General features: G+C 46.3%; 1 protein-coding gene across 1 annotated transcript in view; it reads right to left on the reverse strand.

Annotated features, from left to right (window-relative positions):
• The window catches only part of LOC126355867 (CAD protein), a 526,936-nt gene that overhangs the window by 384,054 nt on the left and 121,680 nt on the right, over window positions 1–21,202 (reverse strand). The window lies entirely within an intron of this gene.

Consider the following 21,202-nt stretch of genomic DNA (forward strand, 5'->3'; position numbering starts at 1 on the left):
GCCATGCACCAAGGCACATTTAGCCACAGGGTGATCCTCATTACCAACAAACACTGTCTGCCTGTGTCCATTAATGCGAATGGACAGTTTGTTGCTGGTCATTCCCACATAGAAAGCTTCACAGTGTAGGCAGGTTAGTTGGTAAATCACGTGGGTGCTTTCACACGTGGCTCTGCCTTTGATTGTGTACACCTTCCCGGTTACAGGACTGTAGTAGGTGGTGGTGGTGGTGGTGGTGGTGGTGGTGGTGGTGGTGGGAGGGTGCATGGAACAGTTTTTATACCGGAGGCGGTTACAAGGGTAAGAGCCGGAGGGTAGGGAAGGTGGTTTGGGGATTTCATAGGGATGAACTAAAAGGTTATGAAGGTTAAGTGGATGGCGGAAAGACACACTTGGTGGAGCGGGCAGGATTTCATGAAGGATGGATCTCATTTCAGGACAGGATTTGAGGAAGTCGTATCCCTGCTGGAGAGCCACATTCAGAGTCTAATCCAGTCCCATAAAGTATCCTGTCACAAGTGGGGCACTTTTGGGGTGGTTCTGTGGGAGGTTCTGGGTTTGAGGGGATGAGGAAGTGGCTCTGGTTATTTGCTTCTGTACCAAGTCGGGAGGGTAGTTGCGGGATGCGAAAGCTGTTTTCAGGTTGTTGGTGTAATATACAATAGGGTTATTGAGATAGTAGTCTGAAGGCAAACTGTCACTTCTTCCATGATTTCCTGTTTTTGTAAATGCCAAGGAGACCCCTTCACCTTCAGTCCATTAGAAAGTACACTGCCACAGCATCTATTCTGCTGGAACCATTACCCAAGAAATATGTCCCAGTGTTTGGCACAGCTTATGCAGGAACACAATGCATGAATCACACATACTGTTACCACAACTGTTCCTCTATTGACACTGATGTGATTCATCTACTGAGAACTTTTTCCCTATTCCACACTTTCTTCTCGTTTGTTCCAGTTGCAAGGTACAAGTGGCCAAATGAAACAAACTCAAACTCTTTATGGCATCACAGCTTGCAACAGAGAAGGTATGTACCATACATTTTGAACAGTCCAAAGAGTAAGTGTAAAACATATGGAATGGAAACTTATTGTGCTGGTACAAGACATCTTATGTGTGTGGCAATCCAGACATGGTAACAGTCAGGTTTCCATGGCCTCACTTACGGAGTGAGACCACGTGCTAGTGTTCACAAGAGTTTGCTTCTGGAAGTGTATTTTGGAAAATGTGGCTTCTGATGCACATTAAGCTCTATGGCAGATTGTCAGCTCCACCCTTCTGGGGAGGATGGTTTGGAGGACAGAACATGGTGATGACTGACTGTAGGAGGCTAATCTGTTGGGCCTTTGGATTACTGCATCATCTGGATGCTGTATATGGTCAGTAAATTTAAAGAACAGCTGGGTAAATGTTGGTTATTTAATAGATTTCATATGTAACTACCAGATTTGGTTATTTTAATCATTTCAATTTGTAACTGTGGCAAGGTCTTAACATGTGTATTCAATGTTATTTTAATTGATGTGTTAAATGAGTAACAAATGTAGCTATCACATCTTTATACAATTTTAATTAGTTTTAATCACTGTTGAGTACACTTTGTGTTTTCAGTGATATCAAATTAATGCAAATATAGAGTTGTTCTATTCTGTTGATCACTGATCTGCTGAAGTGTGTTTTACTTGATTGTTATGGAGTTGCAACTTGTATCAGTGTTTAAATATGTTTGGAATATGATTCTTTGATATTCACACATGAAATTATGGATCTTCCTTTTTTGATATATGAAATTTTTATGTGGAATAAAATGTTTAGGAGTAATGTTCGCTCACACCTCAATCCAGCCCTAGCATCTCCCTCGTGCACTACATTTTGGTAACCCCATCTTTAAATGAAAATTTTAAGGTGCTATAATTTTTTCTTGGAAAATACTATTCTGTTGCAGTTTTTATTTCAGTAAGGCTGGAAGGTGGTGGCAGGGCTGATGGATTTAACAAAAGGTGAATCATGGTGCGAGATAGAAATTCATAAAGTTGATACCACAGGAAGCGCTGCCTGCGTCCGAGCTGGTATACCAGCTGTGGAAGGTAATCACCATGTTATGGCCCCTTGAGCGTTGCAGCTGGCAGAGGAAAGTGCAGCTGTCTTCCATATATAGTTAGCCTTTAGAGAACTGTCTTTTGTAATTGCTTTTAGAAGTGAGTGAACCATCATGTTCTCAGATCAGTAGAGTTCAAGCACTAGCCTTAATTATGCGAATAGACTTCGTGATTTGCACAGTGTCAAGGAGATACAGAAATTTCAGAAAACTATAACTTTGTTACAGGACCAGGTGAAGAGCTTTCAGGAGTATATCCAAATACTATTGAATAAATTAACAGCATGATTTATGGACATTGATAATTTTCCTGTGAGTGATTCGGGGAACAATGGAATAGCAGTTTTTGGATCCCTCATGGGTATGCTAAGCTGCCTAACCATTTAGTATGTATGCTACATGAAGGTGTCTTGCCAGTTAGGAGTAGTGAAGACATTTAACATTGACTACACTTCCTCTTAGAACTGCAAGATAAGAGAGTGCTCGGATTAAGCTACTAGACACTATGAAGGAAAGATTGCCCTTTGTTCAATTTTGTGAGCCAATTTGTAATTAGTATCTGGCTAACAGAGCTTGAAATGAAAAGTAGAAAAACTTTACTTCAGTGTGCAATGTGACAGAACAATTGGAAGACTATGATATAGGATTAAAATAGTGTGCGACAATACATGTAGATTCTTTCCATCCATTATGTTGTTCTTCCTAAATAACAACAATAACTTGTGATTCTCTGATGATATCATTGTATAACATGTGCACAGTACCATACCTAAAAATCTCAAAACATTGACCCAGGGCTAATGCAATGTTACTAGGAGTGCAAAGAGCTAGTTGCTTTGTCTGAAAACTGTGCTAATTACAAAATTCAGTCACTTCAAGTTTTGTTATCATTGTTCATACGAGGTGTGACAAAGTAATCAGACTATTTTCTTTGCAAGATGTGGCAACCCTGCAGACTTGCGTAGGTGCAATATCTTCGACTTTGGTCTATAAGCTGCTTCTAGTCCAAGCAGCACATCGGTGCAACATCTCAGTTGTGAGTTCTGCTGTAATAAGTTAACACTTGTTAGTGTGTGTCGTCACAGAAATAGAACCGCATAATATTGCCATTTCTTTTTGCGTAAATTGGGTGAAAACACAACGACAACTTACGGTAAGCTTCAGAAGGCTTTTGGAGAGGAGGTTATGTCAAGAGCTCAAGTTTTTCGTTGGCATAAAATGTTTAGTGAAGGCAGAACAAATGTTGAAGATGAAGACTGCAGTGCACGACCATCATCTTTACAGACGGATGTTAACTTGGCCAGGGTGTGTGAACTCTTATGATCTGATCGAAAATTATCCATGAAAATGATTGCAGAAGAACTGAACATCAATTGAGAAATGGCTCATCTAATAACTTAAGATCTTGGTATGAGAAAGATTTGTGTTAAAATGGTCCCCAAAAATCTCACACCACAACAGCGAGAAACTAGGAAAAATGTGGCAGCCGATCTGTTAGAGCAAACGGGAATCAATGCAGAATTGTTGAGCCATGTTACCACTGGTGATGAAAGTTGGTATCCTCAGTACGATCCAGAGGCAAAACAGCAAAGTTCGCAATGGTGCTCAATGGGATCACTCAGACCAGAAAGGCTAACATGTCAAAGTCAAAAGTGAAATGGATGCTTCTGTGCTGCTTTGATTAGAAGGCAATTATTCATAAAGAGTGGGTGCCTCCTGGACAAACAGTTAACCAATATTACTACAAAGAAATTTTAGAAAGACTTCGTATAAGTGTTCTTTGCGTTCATGCTAACATCAATGATAATTGGATTCTGCATCATGATAACGCACCAACCCATACTGCTCTGTCAGTACAGCAATTTTTAACCTCAAAACAAATGTCACTAGTACCACAGGCACCTTATTCACAATATATATTGCTCCGTGCAACTTTATTCTATTTCCAAGAGTCAAAACGGCGGTCAAGGGATACCATTTTCAAACAACACAAGATGTCCAAAAAGCTGTGACGAGGGTCTTTGAGGATATTACAGAAAATGAGTTCCAGAAATGTTACCATCAATGGCAGAAGCGCTGGAAAAAGTGTGTGCAATCGGAAGGGAACTACTTTGAAGGAGACAACACTAAACTTGACTAAAATGATATGCAACATTATTTTTTCACATCAGTCTCATTACTTTATTGTCGCACCTCATATATAGACACACTTTTATTGGTTTTCTGATAAAGTACATGAAAAAATGCAGCAACTAATAAAATATTTATGCAACCAGCAACAAAAATATGTTAGCAACACATATACGTATTCAATTTTGAAGTAATTACAATCTTTAGGCGAAACACTTTTCCTTAAACAGTTCTGCATATTTACCAGTGTAATTTATTAGAAATTATTACTGCATTGCGAAGTTCCTGTTTAAATGAATTTGCAACCACTATTCAATTACTCAGAAATATAGAACTGCAATTATAATTTATGAGGAGCTAAATAATGACAATACGTATATAAAGTCAGTTTTGATTACTGTACACTTCTAAAAGTAGCATCGTTGAAGCCATGCCACATCAGTTTGGTACAGTCTGTAGTTTGAAAGTGCGTAGTTAAAACCTGTGCTGGGTGTGTGCACCAATTTTGATTTAAATTTCCATTATTTGTATTCTGCTTGCAGGAATGAGTAATCTGTTAAATGCAAAACCTATGAACTTCAATAATTAATTACTTTCAAGCAGGCCTTTGCAACTTAAATTAATGAACATTGTTTCTGAACTGTGATGTGATTGTCAGAAGTGCATAGTGTTATCATTTAAACTAGCTGTCCTTGGACTCAATATTTTGTGTATCAACGAAAACAATCACCCTTTGAAAATATAATATAAATGGATAGATGATAAAATCTACTCGCCAATAAGTGGCACGAGAAACTACAAAAATTAAGGAGATGTGTAAGCTTTCAGAGTCTGTGCCTCTTTCTACTCCTGGCAGGATTGAAAAGGAAGGAAGAAGGATACTGTAAAGTGACTGGAACAGTTTAGGGAATGGGAGAATTCAGAAAAGTTCCCCAGAACCCAGGGTCATGGGAGATGTACAGTATGTGATGAGAAGTAAAGACTTGTCTTGTTGAGTAGATTTTTTATCTATCCAATTACGGTAATTTTCAATATTTTGTGTGATGCATTCACTTAAATAAGTAATTGTATTTGATGAATTAGACAAAGACAAAATTAACTGTGAACTGTGACTAACACAAAAGTGAATTATTAAATCTGTGCCACAATTGAAAACTTCATCACTGTTATTGTAGATACTTGGCTGCAAACTTGCGCTACTTAGTATTTGTAATAACTGAACTGGCCAATGTCATTAATGCTCAAAATCTGACAAGAATGACGTGTAAGTTGTCCTTTTAAATCCTAGTGCAGTGCACATTATTGAATAGACACCATGCCACACTTACGAGAATTTTCAACTTCAAGGTGATCAACATGAAAAGCTACTGACAAAGAGGATACAAATTACAGGTCAGTAACTTTTTTAAGAGTTCAGTACTTGTCCGTTCATTTACAAAGGAAGAAATTAACAACATACTGGAAAAAATGTACGAGACATAGGTTACAAGCATTAATGCTTGCCCAGAGAGTTTTGAACATCTAGATCAGCTGATTTCACAAGCTGAGGCCACACAGGAATCTGATAGAAAGTGGCAAGGAGGGAGAGGCTCGGCATTAATGTGTGGGTATGACAGAGCCTCTTGCTAGGAAACACTATCGTTAGACATTTCAGGTGTTGCCCTAATGGACATTCAGCCAGGAACTGTCAGAATAAGGAACACATGCAGCTAGGATTTCCAGTGATCAAATAGTTGATGGTTTGTTAAACACCAGATCTTAGACAGAAGCTCTTCAGTAACCACTTCTTGTTAATTTTTTACAAAAACTTACAATTATAATTTTTACTTCCCACAAGATATTTTGGCCTTTAGAAATTCCTAAATGATATAGTTAACTTTATTTTATGAAATGAGAAATGTTTTTGCTCAACATAAAAATGTTTTACTGAAAATTTAAGAAAATCACGCACCTAAAAATTTACACAGACAGGTAGAGCCCAGCAAAAATACACAGTGCATTAACTAAACAGCTCAGCTGACTATTATTTTTGCAATAATTTATCACATAGACAATCAAAATTATTGCTGGCTTTTGTATAATATCACTACAGTTATGTTTGACATTGTTTTTATTATAAACTGAAATGTAATAACAAAGTTTAGTTATTGTGGCTACATGAGTAATTGTGAGAGTCCTTTTTGCAGTCGGTCATCCTCCAGTAATCAAAGGGTCAACATTTATCGTTTTCTACTCTGGTGCTGACATTTATAGACTAGGGAAAATACCTTTGGGGGAGATGTTCTAAATTAGTGGGAGTCCTTCACTTTGTCAACACTGCATAATTGAAGTTTGATAGCTTTGTCAACCAATTCAGGATGACCTTGTGATTAAAAACCATAAAATTATTGCGACTGTCTAATTTGTTCATATTTAAATGCATGTACTTACTGTGATAATCATTCAATATGAGGCATTTTACCACTCCGATCAAGTGAATAACCATGTTAATATGTCAGCTGATACTGTGTGGTATACATCATTTCAAATTTTATATGAAGTTATGGAGCTGCGGGATGACTAATAGTCAAGAAAGAGTAATTTAATTTTATTTTTTGTCATCAACCTTCTGACTGGTTTGAAGCAGCCAGCCACAGCATCCTCTCCTGTGCCAACCTCTATCTCAGAGTAGTGCTCACAACCTATGTCCTCATTTGTTTGTTGTATGTGCTCATACTCCTATGTCTGTAGTCGTCTACAGAGTTCAATTTTTTCAGCTTCATCTAGTACCAGGAAGGAGAGGGGGGGTGGAGACCGGGAGAGGGGGAGAGGAGAGGGGGAGGAGAGGAGAGGAGGGGGAGGGAGAGGAGAGGAGAGGAGGGGGAGGGAGAGGAGAGGAGAGGGGGAGGGAGAGGAGAGGAGAGGGGGGGAGGGGGAGGAGAGGAGAGGGGGAGGGGGAGGAGAGGAGAGGGGGAGGGGGAGGAGAGGAGAGGGATAGGGAGAGGAGGGAGGAGGGGGAGGGAGAGGAGGGAGGAGGGGGAGGGAGAGGAGGGAGGAGGGGGAGGGAGAGGAGGGAGGAGGGTGAGGGAGAGGAGGGTGAGGGAGAGGAGGGTGAGGGAGAGGAGGGTGAGGGAGAGGAGGGTGAGGGAGAGGAGGGTGAGGGAGAGGAGGGAGAGGGAGAGGAGGGAGAGGGAGAGGAGGGAGAGGGAGAGGAGGGAGAGGGAGAGGAGGGAGAGGGAGAGGAGGGAGAGGGAGAGGAGGGAGAGGGAGAGGAGGGAGAGGGAGAGGAGGGAGAGGGAGAGGAGGGAGAGGGAGAGGAGGGAGAGGGAGAGGAGGGAGAGGGAGAGGAGGGAGAGGGAGAGGAGGGAGAGGGAGAGGAGGGAGAGGGAGAGGAGGGAGAGGGAGAGGAGGGAGAGGGAGAGGAGGGAGAGGGAGAGGAGGGAGAGGGAGAGGAGGGAGAGGGAGAGGAGGGAGAGGGAGAGGGAGAGGAGGGAGAGGGAGAGGAGGGAGAGGGAGAGGAGGGAGAGGGAGAGGGAGAGGAGGGTGAGGGAGAGGAGGGTGAGGGAGAGGAGGGTGAGGGAGAGGAGGGTGAGGGAGAGGAGGGTGAGGGAGAGGAGGGTGAGGGAGAGGAGGGTGAGGGAGAGGAGGGTGAGGGAGAGGAGGGTGAGGGAGAGGAGGGTGAGGGAGAGGAGGGTGAGGGAGAGGAGGGTGAGGGAGAGGAGGGTGAGGGAGAGGAGGGTGAGGGAGAGGAGGGTGAGGGAGAGGAGGGTGAGGGAGAGGAGGGTGAGGGAGAGGAGGGTGAGGGAGAGGAGGGTGAGGGAGAGGAGGGTGAGGGAGAGGAGGGTGAGGGAGAGGAGGGTGAGGGAGAGGAGGGTGAGGGAGAGGAGGGTGAGGGAGAGGAGGGTGAGGGAGAGGAGGGTGAGGGAGAGGAGGGTGAGGGAGAGGAGGGTGAGGGAGAGGAGGGTGAGGGAGAGGAGGGTGAGGGAGAGGAGGGTGAGGGAGAGGAGGGTGAGGGAGAGGAGGGTGAGGGAGAGGAGGGTGAGGGAGAGGAGGGTGAGGGAGAGGAGGGTGAGGGAGAGGAGGGTGAGGGAGAGGAGGGTGAGGGAGAGGAGGGTGAGGGAGAGGAGGGTGAGGGAGAGGAGGGTGAGGGAGAGGAGGGTGAGGGAGAGGAGGGTGAGGGAGAGGAGGGTGAGGGAGAGGAGGGTGAGGGAGAGGAGGGTGAGGGAGAGGAGGGTGAGGGAGAGGAGGGTGAGGGAGAGGAGGGTGAGGGAGAGGAGGGTGAGGGAGAGGAGGGTGAGGGAGAGGAGGGTGAGGGAGAGGAGGGTGAGGGAGAGGAGGGTGAGGGAGAGGAGGGTGAGGGAGAGGAGGGTGAGGGAGAGGAGGGTGAGGGAGAGGAGGGTGAGGGAGAGGAGGGTGAGGGAGAGGAGGGGGAGGGAGAGGAGGGGGAGGGAGAGGAGGGGGAGGGGGAGGAGGGGGAGGGGGAGGAGGGGGAGGGGGAGGAGGGGGAGGGGGAGGAGGGGGAGGGAGAGGAGGGGGAGGGAGAGGAGGGGGAGGGGGAGGAGGGGGAGGGAGAGGAGGGGGAGGGAGAGGAGGGGGAGGGGGAGGAGGGGGAGGGAGAGGAGGGGGAGGGAGAGGAGGGGGAGGGAGAGGAGGGGGAGGGAGAGGAGGGGGAGGGAGAGGAGGGGGAGGGAGAGGAGGGGGAGGGAGAGGAGGGGGAGGGAGAGGGGGGGGAGGGAGAGGGGGGGGAGGGAGAGGAGGGGGAGGGAGAGGAGGGGGAGGGAGAGGAGGGGGAGGGAGAGGAGGGGGAGGGAGAGGAGGGGGAGGGAGAGGAGGGGGAGGGAGAGGAGGGGGAGGGAGAGGAGGGGGAGGGAGAGGAGGGGGAGGGAGAGGAGGGGGAGGGAGAGGAGGGGGAGGGAGAGGAGGGGGAGGGAGAGGAGGGGGAGGGAGAGGAGGGGGAGGGAGAGGAGGGGGAGGGAGAGGAGGGGGAGGGAGAGGAGGGGGAGGGAGAGGAGGGGGAGGGAGAGGAGGGGGAGGGAGAGGAGGGAGAGGGAGAGGAGGGGGAGGGAGAGGAGGGAGAGGGAGATAGGGGTAGGGAGAGGGAGAGGGAGATAGGGGTAGGGAGAGGGAGAGGGAGATAGGGGTAGGGAGAGGGAGAGGGAGATAGGGGTAGGGAGAGGGAGAGGGAGATAGGGGTAGGGAGAGGGAGATAGGGGTAGGGAGAGGGAGAGGGAGATAGGGGTAGGGAGAGGGAGAGGGAGATAGGGGTAGGGAGAGGGAGAGGGAGATAGGGGTAGGGAGAGGGAGAGGGAGATAGGGGTAGGGAGAGGGAGAGGGAGATAGGGGTAGGGAGAGGGAGATAGGGGTAGGGAGAGGGAGAGGGAGATAGGGGTAGGGAGAGGGAGAGGGAGATAGGGGTAGGGAGAGGGAGATAGGGGTAGGGAGAGGGAGAGGGAGATAGGGGTAGGGAGAGGGAGAGGGAGATAGGGGTAGGGAGAGGGAGAGGGAGATAGGGGTAGGGAGAGGGAGAGGGAGATAGGGGTAGGGAGAGGGAGAGGGAGATAGGGGTAGGGAGAGGGAGAGGGAGATAGGGGTAGGGAGAGGGAGAGGGAGATAGGGGTAGGGGGAGGGAGAGGGAGATAGGGGTAGGGGGAGGGAGAGGGAGATAGGGGTAGGGGGAGGGAGAGGGAGATAGGGGTAGGGGGAGGGAGAGGGAGATAGGGGTAGGGGGAGGGAGAGGGAGATAGGGGTAGGGGGAGGGAGAGGGAGATAGGGGTAGGGGGAGGGAGAGGGAGATAGGGGTAGGGGGAGGGAGAGGGAGATAGGGGTAGGGGGAGGGAGAGGGAGATAGGGGTAGGGGGAGGGAGAGGGAGATAGGGGTAGGGGGAGGGAGAGGGAGATAGGGGTAGGGGGAGGGAGAGGGAGATAGGGGGAGGGAGAGGGAGATAGGGGGAGGGAGAGGGAGATAGGGGGAGGGAGAGGGAGATAGGGGGAGGGAGAGGGAGATAGGGGGAGGGAGAGGGAGATAGGGGGAGGGAGAGGGAGATAGGGGGAGGGAGAGGGAGATAGGTGGAGGGAGAGGGAGATAGGGGGAGGGAGAGGGAGAGAGGGGGAGGGAGAGGGAGAGAGGGGGAGGGAGAGGGAGAGAGGGGGAGGGAGAGGGAGAGAGGGGGAGGGAGAGGGAGAGAGGGGTGGACTTGCACACATTTTTTGTGATTTCAGAAAGCAAATGTGTGTACTTCTTTTAAGCCCACTCAGCTTATTTCCAAGTGTCCTTCACTGAAGAGTCAAAGCCAGTAATTTTGAATCTCTGAGTATTAGAGAGCCCCTCAACCTGGGCATCAGAGAATCAGTGTTATATCTTATTGCGGATAATTTCTTTTCAGGTTACAAGTTTAACTATGTATGTCAGTATTTACATCATATTATTAGTTATGTCATTTTGTTATTTTTAGCTGAAATTTTGTAGAGCATCCAGGTCACAGCAGGGAGGTTGTTAAATGATTGTGAGAAGTGGATTTTATAGATAAGCCATCTAAAGTAACATTTAGCTAGCCCAAGACATCCTTTCTAGGGCGCATAGAAAGTCAGAATCAACCAGAGCTGTACAGAAGCAAATCAAGCCCACACACTAGCTCAGAACCTGAATTCACAAACTCTCTTCATAGGAGAACTTTTGCTTGGTATTTTATCCTGAGTTTCACTCTGTTGGTCAAGTCACTTAATGAGCTATGGAAAACAGTAAGGAAATTTGAGTGGAGTCCCTCCCAGCAGGCATCATTCGAAGTCTTGACGGCTGTACTGGCATGTGCTGGACTTCTGGTGATGCCCAGTTATGAGGGGGAATTTATTGACCAAACAGGCACAGCTCTGTCTTGGCGTTCCACTGTCCTGCTTTGAGAACATCCAATCAGGAGGTATCCTCTGGGTCTGTCTTAAGGCATATCAAAGACACCAGTAAACTTTTTATGTTTCCATTTAAACTTAACTCTACTCTCTCCAATGTAATGTCTCTGAATGTTTTATTACTAGAAAAGATTGTCACTGTGCAAGCCTGGGAGCAAAGAGAAAAGAGAAAACTGAAAAATGAACGTAAGTCATGAAAAAACTGCAGACAGTTACATGATGAGACAATCCACATCACTAAAACCAGGTACCGGTACCTATAAAGATGTTAGTGATGTAAGTAAGTAAGTAAGTAAGTAAGTAAGTAAGTAAGTAAGTAAGTAAGTAAGATACGGTTATAGGCAAGTTTTTGCCACATTTCATGGGACCTTTTCATATCATCACCAGTCCCTTTGCTCACAAGGAATCCACACAAATACCAAGTCTATGGAGAGCATCTCTCCCAAGCTCAACCATATTTAGGGCAGATTTCATCTTAATTAAGTTCAAATGCCTTATGCAGATTCATGATTATAAGATCTGCCTTGAGTGCTGAAGATTACTTAAACAATGTTCTGTTGGTTGGTTGATTGGTTGGTTTGGGGTATAAAGGGACCAAACTAAGGGTCTTCAGTCCCTTTGTCCTGGCGCAAGTGGCCCAAAGTACAAAAACATCCAACACCACACCTAAAAAGAAAACGAATGGAACCAACAAAAAAATGGGGAAAACGTACACTGCAAGGAAAAGTAGAAGAAAGTATTAAAACCATAAAGCAAATGATCTGGGTTGGGTGATCACAGTAATAAAAAGAGGATGAGCCAGCCACTCTGCCACACTTTAAAATGTCCACCTGAAAAAGACAAGGCGAGATGATGACATGTAGGGAAAGGATGACCAGCAAGACAAACAAATGCAAAGAAAGTGTAACAGATTTAAAATGGTGGGAAGACTGGGTGACCTCAGAGAGAAGGCTAAATGCCTACCCTTAGACTTGTCCTTAAAGTTCCTGTTGCCAGTCTGATACCACAGAGGTACACTGCGTCAAGTAAACACAACAGTGAGGGCACTGCCTAACAATAAACCTGACTCTCATAGTCAAGGCGGTATTAGACAGGGGCTCTGTAGAGCTGCAGCAGCATAGAGCAATCTGCATCCCAGTTGGTGTTGCTCAGGCAGCAGATGGTGTTTAGGTGCTACCAGCACTTCTGCTTCAGCCAACTAAGATGAGGGAGCCACATCAATCGGGTGTTGAAAACCAGTCCTAAGAGTCGATATGTCTCCACTTTAGTGAGTGGATCAAGGTAAAGTTCTGGTTCAGGATGAACAGTACGACGCAGACAGAAGTGCATGACACAACTTCACAGCTGAAAACTGGAAGCTGTGGGATAGAGTCCATGACTGCACCTTGTGGATGGCTCCCTGTAGACACTGCTCAGTAACACCAGTACTGGAGGAGCACTATGAAGTGGTGAAGTCAGCTGCATACAGAGACGGTGAGACTGATGGCCCAACAGCTGCTGCTAGACTTCAATGGCAACTAAAAATAGAGATACACTCAATACAGAGCCCTGCAGGACCCATTCTCCTGGGTATGGAAGCCATCAACTTGGACACAGAAAGTACAGAGAGATAGGAAATTTTGGATAAAAATTGGGAGCGGGCCCCAGAGACGTCACTTATATAATGTGGCAAGCAAATGATGTCACCAGGTCGTGTCTCAAGGTTTTGGTAAATCAAAAAAGATGGTAACCAGGTGTTGGCATCTGGAAAAGGCTGTTTGGATGGCAGACTCGGGGGAAACTAGATAATCAATGGTAGAGCGACCCTGGCAGAAACTGCTCTGGCATGGAGCCAGTAGGCCATGTGACTCCAGGACCCAACAACTACTGACTTACCATATGTTCTAACAGCTTACAAAGCATGTTGGTGAGGCTGATGGGCCAATAGTTATACACATCAAATGGGTTTTTATCGAATTTGAGCACTGGAATGATTGTGCTCTCCCACCATTGGGATGGAAAGACGCCATCGCACCAGATCCAGTTGAAGATGATGAGATGTCACTTGTTGTCAGATGAGACATCTTTAATCAACACCTGTTGGGGTATGGTACCCACAAACACATCTGATCTTCGTCCAGACTTGGGAAAGTGACATATGGCACCCAATGGTCAAGACGTACCTCTCCCAACACTCCTGTTTCCGTCTTTTTATAAGCTGGCAAATGCTGGCACGGAGCCATTTAAAAGCTATTAGATGCTCAACTAAAGGGTGCCTCTAATCTCATTGTAGAGCTTGATGATACCCTTTAATGGCCTCAGCGATTTCCGGCGAACACCAATGTATTGACTTTCACCAGGGCACTCTGAAGAACAAGGAATCACATTTTCTGCCACAGAAATGATCGTTCTAGTGACCTGCTCAACTACCACTTCAATGGTACCATATGGGGGAGACAGCAGAGGTGAAAGCTTCCCAGTCTGCCTTGTTTAAAGCCCATCTTGGTAGATGTCTGGGGGGAATGGCACTGGGGGAGTGACAGGAAGATGGGAAAGTGGTCACTACCACACAAGTCGTCATGGGCTCTCCAGTGGACAGAAGGGGGAAGTCCTGGGCTGCAGAGGGATACATCAACAGCCGAGTAAGTACAATGAGCCAGACTGAAATGTGTGGGGGCCCCAGTATTTAAGAGACAGAGATTGAGTTGAAATAGTGAAGTTTGGACAGCTCTACCTTGGCCAGTAAGCACAGTGCATTAAAATCTCCCAAAAGTAAGAAGGGTTTAGGGAGTTGATCCATCAGTGCAGCCAATGTGTTCAAGGGTAATGCACCATCTGGAGGAAGACATACATTGCAGACAATTATTTCCTGCTTCATCCTCATCCTGACAGCCACAGCTTCAAGAGGGGTTTGAAAGGGTACAGGTTCACTGCATACTGAGTTTAGGACATAGAAACAAACTTCACCTGACATTCCATTATAGCCGCTACATTTCTTGCAATATCCCTATAGCCACAAAGGGCAGGCGTCCGCATTGCTGGGAACCAGGTTTCCCGGAGGATGCAAAAAGCAGGTGTAAAGCTAAACAGCTACCGTAGCTCAGCCAGGTGGTGGAAAAACTGCAGCAATATCACTGAAGGATGACATTATCATGAAGCTGGGAAGGCATGAAGCACGCACATCTGCAGGTTATGCCTCAGGGTCACCTGCTGCCATGGACTGAGTATTTGTATCCATTCCTATTGTGGATGAGGCATCAGTGAGATCCAGGTCTTCAGGGGGCATTGAGATCTCCATCTCATCCACAGGTGCAGAACTGGTATGGAGTGATGGTGTTGGGGGCCACCAGATGGTCCTTTTTCTTAGAAGACTTCTTTGTTTGCTTGCCCTCTCGCTTCCCTTTAGGGGCTTGCTGGGAGGACTTCTTCAAAGTAGCTTCAGACACGAAGGAAGACCATGAAGCTCTTTGTCCAGCAGCTTTTGGCTCCTTTAGCCACTGGTATGTGTCTACAGTGCCATTAGTGGAGACCTTGGGAGAGAGTGTCCCAAGGGACCCCTTCCGCAAAGCCAGAGGAGGTTGTTGCTTCTCCGCCTGGGGAGGGCGGGGGCAGGAGACTGATTTCCCCTGCATTTGGGATGGCCTTGCTCCTGAAGCAGATACTTTGGAAGCAATGGAAAGAGATTTGCCCCTACTACCAAGGGGGAAGATGTATTCTGGAGGCCAGGTGGACCCCCTGTTCATGGCACAGAGTGTGGTACAAATGGTACTTGTAATGGCAATAGTAATGTAGCTGCAGCTTATGTGTACGTCAACTGAACGGGATGTAGTCATTCAAATTTACGTTTAGCCTCAGTGAGTCAGCCAGTCCAGGGTCTTGTACTCCATGACTTTCCACTTCTTTTGGAGTACTGGGCAGTCTGGCAAGCAGGGGGAGTGCTGCTATCCGCAGTTGATGCAAGTGGGAAGAGGTGCACAGGGAGTATCTGGATGCATTGGACATCTGCATTCTGTACACGTGACACTGGAATTGCAGCAGGAAGACGTGCCCAAATTACCAGCACCTTAAGCACTGCATAAGGGAAGGAATGTATGGTCAAACATCACAGTGATATACCACCACCTTGATCATTTCACGCAATTAACCATCCTTGAAGGCCAAGATGAAGGCACCAGTAGCAACCCTGTTGTCTTTGGGTCCCCTGTAAACACACTGGATGAAATGGACAACCCACTGTTCAGATTGGCACGGAGCTCTTCATCAGACTGCAAGAGGAGATCATGATGGAAAATAATCCCCTGGACCATGTTGAGGCTTGTATGGGGAGTGACAGAAACAGGAATATAACCCAGCTAGTCACAAGCAAGTAACACCTGGGATTGGGCTGGGGATGCTGTCTGAATCAAGACTGCACCGCTTCTCATCTCTGACAGCACTGTCACTTCCCCAAACTTATCCTCAAGGTGTTGAGCAAAAAATTGTGGCTTCATGGGTAGAAACGAATGCCCATTAATTCTACTATAGACTAAATACCGATGCCAATAGGACACTCTTCTTTCTATAGCCATATATAGCTCCCATGATGTAGCAAGGGAGGGAAACAATTTAGGTTCATATCTGTCAGCATTATAATCGATCTTGTCCTCCTTAGAGACTGCTGGCTGGCTACCTTGCTGGATATTGGGCACAGAGAAATCCAATATTGTCATGGGAGTGAAAGAGAACAGGAGGCAATGGAAGAAGGTGACGTACCCCAGAAAGTGTCCTAGCCCAAATAGTTGAATTGCAGGTGGAGATGCAAAGCCATGACAAGAGGTTCAGGAGATCGAATCTAAGGACACTATGGATAACTCGTGCACCACATAAGGCATCCTTCGCCATAAGGCCCACACTTCTGTAGAATTTGGAAAGTGGCACGTCGAACCATAAAAATGGGACCTAAACTTATAGGGCTGAACAGTGAGAGAATCCCTTTAGTTGCCTCTTATGACAGGCAGGGATACCCTGGGCCTATTCTAACCCCCAGACCCCCAGGGGGGAAACAATGTTGTTAAAAGTCTAATGTATTACCACTAGAAGTGGTTGCTAACTACAGAGGGCTAATTCTTGTTTGAGGTTTTAGAGGTCTGCTATCTGTAATGGCTTTCATTTTTTTTATTGTGTGTCTCAATTTGGTTTAACATTAAAACCTATAATTTAGTGAATCGTTTATGGCAGTTTCACACACTTAAAAATGGCTTGTGAATCAGCTGACAGGATAAATTCGCAGTAGCCTAATACGGGAAATTATATTAACCAGATGCCTCAGAGGCTAGATAATCTTGGGTATTGTGACAGTAGTAAAGGAACTTCCCTGGCTGTCATCAACTGTGTCAGTTAACCTAATGAACCACATCAAGGAATTTAACCACCTATATTTATAGGTTCACTATGTTATTTGAAGAGTGTGACAGTGTGTTTCAAATTTATCCTTTGAAGTCAACAGCATCATTACATAATTATTAATGGGCTTGGGTGAGATTTCAACCTGGTTATTACCCGTGACCTTGGGTCATGTGACAGAAATTATGTGCTGTCACAAGACATTGCACAGGGGTGACAATTTAAATGCCAAACTAAATCAGTACACACACAGTGACAGTCAAGTACGCTGTGAAGTGAGGCAATGAGGTAGTGCTGATAGAGCTCCCTCTGGGAGTGTGCTGTGGAAAACAGGGATTTTGATACATGCCAAGCTCTGTTGTGCATTGTCAGCAGCATCTGTTTGGGGGCAGACTGTAAGAGGCTAAACTCTTGGGCCTTTGGATTACTTTACTGTCTGGGTGCTGAATATGGTCAGCAATTTTAATGGATAGCCAGGTAAGTGTTGGTTAATCGAGAGATTTTGTGTGCTATTACCAAATGTGGTTATTTTAATCATCCTGATTCGAAATTGTGGCAAAATCATTGAGTATTCAATGGTGTTTTAAGTGATGTGTCAACTGTGTTTTAAGTGATGTGTCAACTGTGTAAGAAATTTAGTGAGTATGTTGCTGTACAGTTTTAATTAGTTTTAACTGCTAAGTCCATGTGTTCCCATTGATTCATCAGATATCATATAGTTCTGTCTTGTTAATCACTGGTCAGCTGAAGTGTGTCTTACTTAGATTGTTATTGATGCATGCCTTAAATCAGTTAATGTTTAAATGTGTTGTGAGTATGAATTTTTGATAATCATGAAATCATTATTGTTTCTTTTTTGGTATACTGAATATGAAATTTGTGTGTGGAATAAAATGTTTGGAGTAATGCTCACTCAGAGTTCAATTTCCTTGTTCCGTTACACTTAGAATGATGAAACTGAACAAAAATACCATGGACAAAAAGCTGTTACTGTTTTGTACAGCTTCCATAGAAATGATGTTACTTACACCTTGTTATTAATGTGCGATTGTGATCAGACTGTTTCATGCCAAAAAAGGTACATACTTGCACATCATTAATAAGGTACATGCTACAGATGGGTATAATTCTAAGATCATTTGAATCTTGATACATTTGTGAAAATTGAAGAGAGAATTCAGCAATCTGATCAAGTTATTTGAAAACATTTCACCACATCCAGAAAGAAAACCAGTGTTGGCTCATTATCTGTACAAAGCCTGGCACAACCAAAAATCATGTAGGAAGCACGTGTGACAGGATTTGATGAGAAATGGTGGTCAGCAATTGCCATCTGACCAATTACATTTACTGTTTATAATGAAGGTTCAGCATGATTTAACTTTATCAAAGGTGTAAAGTCAATATTGATAATGAGCAAATCGACCAAAAATCAGGTAGAGATAGTGTTTCGTAAGAGCTGGATAGGATTTATCACACAATTTAGAGGAGATTCTTGGCATAGTTTGGAATAACACCCATCATCATACAATAAAAATAACATTTCCAATTCAAGCAAAACAGAGAAACTGTACAGTCAGACCTACTTCCAAGACAATGCAACTGTGTGATTTTCTCGTTAAAGTAGCTGTCTATTAATCAATGCCTCAACTGTAAGAGACATTTTTTCTTTCAGCTTTTCATTCTTTAACAACAGAAAGCCACTTCTAGTGACAATACAGGACTTCCTTCTGTTGCATAATCACTTCTCTTATTTTCCCAATAATTTTATATGTTTGGCCAATAACACACTTGACTCAGTTATTTCCATCTTTATTGTTAACCTGCCACAAATTCCTCTTTCGTGCCAACCTGTTCATCTCATAATAGCACTTACAGCCTATGTCTTCAATTATCTGTTGGATGTATTCCAATCCCTGTTTTGTTCTACCACAAGGTATGCCCAACAAAATTATAACTGAGGAAACAGGATACCACACTGCCCTATTCATAATCCAATTTAAGGCCACATGAAAACAAACTGGAAGGAGTCTACAGAAGTTCTCTTTCAAGCTGTTCTTCCTGATAACTGAAAGTTATGGCACAGAGTATCACAAAAACAGATAAGCACAAAGAGCCTTATCACAACAACATTGTCATAAATCCATGGACCGATATTAAAGTGGCTAAAATCACCTACCAAATGAAAGTACACTGAGCTCCTGGTACTGATTGCATACCAGGAAAGGTAATGGTTGGTTGGTTTGTGGGATTAATGGGACCAGACTACTATGGTCATCGGTCCCTTGTTCCATAAAAACTAAAACCACCCAAAGAGAATAAAAAACGAACAACAGGAAAGACAGCAGACGAAACAGGACAAGAAATACTCTGACAGAGACCAGACAAAACAAATTAAAACACACAGTGTGACGGTGGTTGGCCGACCTTAGAGAAAAAGAGGAAAAGCCAACCACCAAGAACACTTTAAAAACTCAGTTTAAAATCAGAGGCTAAAAGCCAGAATCAACACTAAAAAACTCAGATGAAAGGATAAAAACTCCCTGCCCGAATAAAACACAAAACCAAGTCCACCATGGCAGAGTCATCTGATAAAAGGGCAGAGAGCGTGTCAGGCATTGCAAAAGTCTGCCTGAGCACGGTTAAAAGGGCGCACTCCGACAGAATATGGATCACCGTCAAGGACGCCCCACAACGACAAAGAGGGGGATCCTCACGACACAGTAAATAACTGTGCGTGAGTCGGGTGTGGCCAATGCGGAGCCGACAAAGAACGACTGAGTCCCTGCGGTTGGCTCGCATGGATGACCGCCACAGTCGTCGTGTCCTTGACGGCATGGAGTTTGTTAGGGGTGGTCAGACCACGCCATTCAGCATCCCAAAACGCGAGAACTTTGCGGCGTAAGACTGCCCGCAAATCAGCCGCCAGGAGGCCAATCTCCAGAGATGGCGCACTGGTAGCCTCTTTCGCCAGGCGGTCAACAGTTTCATTGCCGGGTATACCAACAAGGCCTGGGGTCCAAACAAAGACCACAGACCTGCCACTATGGACTAGAGTATGCAGGGACTCCTGGATAGCCATCACCAGGCGAGAATGAGGGAAACACTGGTCGAGAGCTCGTAAACCGCTCAGGGAATCGCTACAGATAATGAAGGACTCACCTGAGCAGGAGCGGATATACTCTAGGGCACGAAAGATGGTGACCAGCTCAGCAGTGTAAACACTGCAGCCAGCTGGCAACCAACGTTGTTCAGAATGGTCCCCTAGAGTTAGTGCATAACCGACTAGACCATCAACCATCGAACCGTCGCTGTAGACAACGCCAGAGCCCTGATACGTGGCCAGGATGGAATAAAAGCGGCGTCGGAAGGCCTCCGGAGGGACTGAGTCCTTCGGGCCATGTGCCAAGTTGAGCCTAAGGCAAGGGCAAGGCACACGCCACGGGGGTGTATGCAGAGGGGCCCGGAAAGTAGGTGGAACAGGGAAACACCCAAGCCAGGAAAGAAGCTGTTTGACACGTACGGCGATCGGACAACCCAACCGGGGCCGACGTTCTGGCAGATGAACGACTGACTGCGGGAAGAGGACACGATAATTTGGATGCCCGGGCAAGCTAAAAACATGGGCAGCATAAGCAGCCCATAATTGTTGGTGTCAACCGCAGTGGAGGGACACCTGCTGTCCACAGGACTGGTTCGGAAGGCACCAGTGGCAAGGCGTATCCCGCTGTGGAGGACTGGGTCCAGCACCCGCAACGCAGATGGGGATGCTGAGCCATAAGCCAGACTCCCATAGTCCAGACGGGACTGGATTAATGCCTGGTAAAGCCGTAGGAGAGTAGATCGGTCGGCGCCCCACCTGGTGTGGCTCAGGCATCGCATAGCATTTAGATGCCGTCAAGACGCCTGTTTAAGCTGCCGAATATGAGGCAGCCAAGTCAACCGGGCATCAAAAACCACCCCCAAAAACATACGTGACTCCACCACTTTAAGAAGCTCGCCGTCAAGTTAAAGCCGCAGCTCCGGGTGAACAGTGCGTCGCCAGCAGAAATGCATAACGCAGGTCTTGGCTGCGGAAAACTGAAAACCATGCGCTACAGCCCAAGACTGCACCTTGCGGATTGCGCCCTGTAGCCGACGTTCAGCAGCTGCAATGCCAATAGAGCTGTAGTAAAGGCAGAAGTCGTCAGCATACAGGGAAACGGAGACAGTATTTCCCACGGCCGCAGGGAGCCCGTTAATAGCTATTAAAAACAGACACACACTGAGAACAGAACCCTGTGGCACACCATTCTCCTGGACTTGGGAGGAACTGCATGAGGCCGCGACGTGTACGCGGAAGGTACGATACGACAAAGAACTGATGATATAGATCGGCAGAGGGCCCCGAAGACCCCATCCATGAAGCGTAGAAAGGATGTGATGACGCCATGTCGTATCATACACCTTCCGCATGTTGAAAAAGACAGCAACCAGATGCTGACGGCGGGCAAAGGCAGTACGGATGGCCAACTCCAGGCTTACCAGATTGTCGGCAGCGGAGCGGCCTTTACGGAACCCACCCTGAGACGGAGCCGGAAGGCCTCGAGACTCCAGTACCCAATTCAAGCGCTGGCTCACCATCCGTTCAAGCAACTTGCAAATAACGTTGGTGAGGCTAATGGGACGGTAGCTGTCCACCTCCAAAGGGTTCTTCCCTGGTTTCAGAATGGGGACAACAAGACTTTC

Source organism: Schistocerca gregaria, chromosome 1 (assembly GCF_023897955.1).
Source record: "Schistocerca gregaria isolate iqSchGreg1 chromosome 1, iqSchGreg1.2, whole genome shotgun sequence".
NCBI lineage: Eukaryota > Metazoa > Arthropoda > Insecta > Orthoptera > Acrididae > Schistocerca > Schistocerca gregaria.